Source organism: Ornithodoros turicata, chromosome 7, assembly GCF_037126465.1.
Source record: "Ornithodoros turicata isolate Travis chromosome 7, ASM3712646v1, whole genome shotgun sequence".
NCBI classification, from domain to species: Eukaryota; Metazoa; Arthropoda; class Arachnida; order Ixodida; family Argasidae; genus Ornithodoros; species Ornithodoros turicata.
The window spans coordinates 58,989,753-58,995,221 of record NC_088207.1 but is presented as its reverse complement, the minus strand read 5'-3'; positions in this window follow the sequence as shown (position 1 = coordinate 58,995,221).

Here is a 5,469-nt window from a genome sequence, read left to right as displayed (position 1 = left end):
GTGCACTTACACGACACAGACGATATGCCATAAGTTACTTGGATCTGACCTGGCCTTAGTCCCTACCATGACTGCACAGACATAGACATAGACAAACATCTTTCGCCCCTTTTGTCCTGGCCAATCTCCCTTAGTGGCTCACGGCCATCATCTCATTGGTAGAAGAAAAAGAAGAAGAACCAGAGGTGAACGGAGGAGGAGGAAGAAGAAGAAGAAGAAGCTAGTGGTTGTTCACAGCCACCAGAAAACACGAGACAGCAGCGTGATGATTGGTACATCACCCCAAGGCGCTGCACCAGCACCTGCACAGGCACCTGCACAGGCACCATTCAACGTGTGGAGAGTGATTACAATCTGCCTTTGTTGCTGCTGTCCCAGCACCATTGTTGCCATTCTGATTGTCATTGTCGGTATGCGGACAACCACGACCGTTGATCTCAATTCTTTGTGGTCCGATATTGTGAAGGAAATGTCATCGGAGGTAGATCAGAAGTTTACCGGGGCGAACCGGACGGCGAGGCGACATAAGTTTCTGGGAGGAAATACCCAGGGTGATGTGCCATGAAAGGCAAACTGCATGCTGCAAATAAAATGTCATGAATCATAAACGTATTGACATCTCCCTGTGCATATGGAACGACGAATAGCGCTCAGGTAAGCACTTTATAAGCAGAACAAGGGACGTTCCTATGCACCTTCCCTGGACTTTTCGCAACGCTTACCCTGCCCAATACAGCTCGGCTACCAATACGTATAGGGCGGTCCACCAGCCATGATATGTAAGTAGCTGAAAGACATGCGGTCAAGGGATTTTTTTGTGTCAGGTATTGTGTATTTCATTTCAGTTGATGGAAATTTAATTTCCTGAATTGCGCTCCGAAATTTCCCAAGTCAACTTAACGTTTTCTTTGCAGAAACGGGTTCCTCGTTGTGATTTTACTCAATCTGGCGAGTATGACACCTGTAATGCGACGATATTTGCTGAAATAAATTCTCCGAAAATCCAGGGAAATTAGTCCTTGGCTCCGCCACTTTTTTGTCGGCTCTAGTTTCAGAGATCCTATCTAATCAAAAACGAGGTCACCCGACATTTTGTCGGGCAGGGAAGGAAATCAATTTTTGGCACTCAAGGTAGAGAGGACAAAAAAAAAAAAAAAAAAAAGAAGGACATTTACGCGGATTTTCGGTCACCAAAGGCGAACTAAAAAGAGAAACAGAAAAGTCTCCATGGTCTTTCCATATTTTTACACTTATCAACTTGTCATAGCTGCACTCAATTTTACTTTTTTTTTCTTCTTCTTCTTCTTAGGGTGCATATGCTTTGCGGAACATCTACGTTCCTCTTGGAAAGGGGTAGCATGCACCGCCTCGGGTTTGGGAGAATGCATGTGCATGTTACCCAAAAAACTGAACTAAGTACGTTACTCGTTCCTTCGAAAAATGGTGACTAAATACGTTACCCGTTACTAACAAACAAAAAGGAACATGTTCTCGTTACTTTGAAGTAACGAGTTACCTCTATACAAGTATCATTCGCATACTAGACAGCAGAAATACGAAAGCATCGCCTCCTTTTTTTTTTCAGCTCATTCATGATTAACTGCACTTGAGTAGCAACTGGTATCCCCATCTCCATATTTTTCTTTTTAATTCCAACTCCAACTCCAACAAGGTGTCCGCTGTTATGCGTTTGGCAACCTTTTATAGAAAAAAAAATATTTATTTATTTATTTCAGAATACTGTTAGACCAACACACCAGCGGCATGGCCGAGTGGGCTAAGGCGTCCGCTCGTTGGTGGTAACCAAGGTCGTGCTGAAGACTGGGAGGTGGTGGGTTCGAATCCTACCGCCGGCTGTGCTGTCTGAGGTTTTCCCTGGGTTTTCCGAAGACTTTCCAGACGAATGTCGGCACAGTTCCCCCTGAAGTCGGCCCAGGACGCATACTAACCCCCCTGTCCCCCACTCCTTCCTGCTATCTTCTCTCCGTCTGTCCACATCTGTACGTCGCTCATAGCCACAGTTGCTTCGAGGCGCTAACACCCAATCAAAAAAAAAAAAAAAAGTTAGACCAACATATGTGGACTGTTACAGGTGTGGTAGGCATATGTAACCGATTCTAAGTTACAGTAAAACTCAGACACATTTTCTGCAGAAAACACGGTATGTGGCAGACTGATTATGAGAATTATGAATTATACGAGTGCACCATTGACGTCGTTTTTGCGGATGAGTTATTACTCAACAATGCAAGAAGGACTTTAAAAGAAGGAGCTTGAGGCTTTGTGTCTTGTCCTTTCTTCAGTGTTCCAGCCTCAGAACATCACTTTCCATCATGTTGAAGAGGTATTACTGCCTTGCGGCAATTCTGTCGTTGCTGCTGTCTCGTATCTATGCTGCTCTTATTGCTCTCTAGCTTGGCGAGCACTCGGTCAAATCTCGTTCACGTGCTCGTGCGTCTGTGGGTTACCTATGCGCCTGAGAGCTTGGTGACTGAGCAGCGTGCGAGTATACAGCTGTATAGGGACCACGCGCTCCACGGGCGGCGCTAGCGTTCCTTGGCGGTCCGCGCCTCTTGCGGGAAATATGTGCAGACATTTCCTGTAGCATGCTGTTTGGTTGGTACCATTCGCATATGTTTGCACATTGTTGGACGCTGTGCTGGGTTTTCCTGGGTAAATTGATGTGATTTTTCAAGCAGCGATGTCGAAAAGCGAAAGTGATTACGTTAATAATGTAAATAAAGAACAAATCATGGGGTCAGAGGTAGCTATTGCGATACCACTTGAACGCCTATTCAGCTAAGCAGTAGGTAGACATTATGTAGAAAAGGGCGAACAAGAAGGAACTGGAATCATTCTTGCTAGCCCAGCAAAGCTCAATCAAAAAAATCAATAGAAAAGGTGGAACAGTCAGCATGATGTGAGCCAAATCATTTTATCACAGGTGCATCATAATACAAAAGTATGGGAATGTCACGCCGATTCAGTAATATAAAGCCAAGTACGGTCATACCAACATATTGACAAAGGATAATGCAAAAAAAAAAAAAAAAAAAGAATGCACGTTACACGACACCACGGAGAAGATCCTACATCGTGCTCTCCAACCGCTTCTAGGCACTTCCTTCCTACTCTCATACACATTCATACAGTCATCCTTTTGGCCGTGTATAGTCGCCATACGCATATTCCTACATACGTGCATATCCAGTTCCTGTATTAGTCATCACACGTCATATACGTCATAAGTTACGTGGATCTGACCTGGCCTTAGTCCCTATCATTACTGCACAAACATAGACAAACATCTCTCGCCCCTTTTGTCCTGGCCAATCTCCCTTAGTGGTTCACGGCCATTATCTCATTGGTAGAAGAAGAAGAAGACACAGACGAAAACTTTGCGGATCAAGGACACTGTTTTACCATCCTGTTGACCGCACCTCATTAGCCCTGGCGAATCTCCCTTGCGGATAAGCGCCTTCCCGCTTGAGGAGCAACAACAACAACACTGGATGAGGAAGAAGAAGGAGAAGGATCGTTCAGTTACCCGTTGCAAGACAGCCCCGTGATGATCAGTGCATCACCTCCAGGCGCTGCACCAGTTCCGGCACCTGGACCAGTAGCGGTACCTGAACCTGTATTTGTACCTGTACCAGTACCGGCACGAGAACCATTCAACGTGTGGAGAACGGTCGCCTTTGCTGCTGCTGTCCCGGCATCATTGTTGCTATTGTGATGGCCGTTGTCGGTGTGCGGACAACTACGACCGCAAATCAATGTTGTCGGATATGGCGTTGGAGTTGTCATCGGAGATGGATAAGATGTTTACCGGTACGAACCTGACGGCGAGGCGACACGAACTTCTGAGAAGCAATGGCCATGATGATGTACCATGAAAAAAAAAAATGAAATGAATAACGGTATGCTGCAAATAAAATGTAATGCATCATAAACGTATTGACGTCTCCCTGCGCATATGGAATGGCGAAGAGCTGAGCACTGCGCTGCACGTCATATTTCATATTTCATCACGTATTTTCACGTCATATTTCAAAATCATAAACGTCTTTCCATGTCACTGTGCATGGTGAATGACGAGGAGCGCTGCGGTAAGCACTGTGTAAGCGAAACACTCTCATCCAGGGATGTCCCCATACACCCTCCCTGGACTTTTTGCGTCACCTTCCCTGAAATCTCTGGTGGTGGTGGTGGTGGTGGTGGTGGTGATGTTGAAAGGGCTTGCCGTTGTTGGCCTCACGTATGTGGGCAACGTCACGACTGACGCCCTGGGGAAATGTGCGTTCTGGGCCGACTTCTAGGGGAACTGTGCCGACATATGTCTGAAAGCGTCTGAGGAAAACCCAGGAAAAACCCCAGACAGCACAGCCGGCACCGGGATTCGAACCCGGGTACCTCCCTGAAATCTCTGAGGTTGCCCAATACGGCTCGGCTACCAATACCTACAGGGTGGCTCACCAGCCATGATAGTAATTCATGGTAAATAACGTAGGCCAGTGGTTCCCAAAGTTGGTCGCCGCGCGGCCCATAAACATATAGAAGACTCCGTCCGTTTACCATCCGACGTCCTGCATCGCGACGAGGGAAAACGTGTGTGTGAGGGGCCTAGGCGAAGTTTGGGAACCACTGGCCTACGTTATTTACTATGAATTTCTATCATGGCTAGTAGGCCACCACCCTGTACGTATTGGTAGCCAAGCTGTATTCGGTAACCTCAGAGATTTCAGGGTGGGTGATGCGAAAAATCCAGGGACGGTCTGGGGACATCCCGAGACGAGAGCGTTTTGCGTACACAGTGCTTACCTCAGCGCTCCTCGTCATTCACCATGCACAGTGACATGTCAAGACGTTTATGATTCATTACATTTTATTTGCAGCATTTTTTTTTTTTTTCGTTGTACATCAGCTTGGCCATTGCCTCCCAGAATTTCGTGTCATCTCGCCGTGAGGTTCATGCCGGTAAACATCTTATCCATCTCCGACGCCATATCCGACAACAGAGATTTGATATCAACGGTCGTGGTTGTCCGTACAGCGACAATGGCCATCAGCATGATAAAAATGATGATGGGACAACAGCAGCAGCAGCAAAGGCAGATTGCAATCACTCTCCACACGTTGAATGGTTCTGGTGGCGGTGCAGGGGCGGGTACAGGTACAGGTACATATACAGGTACAGGGACAGGTGAAGGTGGCAGTACTGGTGCAGCGTCTTCGGGTGATGTACCGATCATCACAGGGTCGTCTTGTGGTTTGTGGTGGTGGTGACTGGTGAACGCTGGCTACGCTGGCTGGGCAAAGCAACGTTCCACTTCTTCTCGTCTTCTTCTGCTTCTTCTTCCGATGAAAAGATGGCCGTGAGCCACGAAGGGAGATTGGGCAGGACAAAAGTGATGGGGATGTAAGGCCAGGTTAGGCGCGCGTGCTAATGACATATATATATATATATAT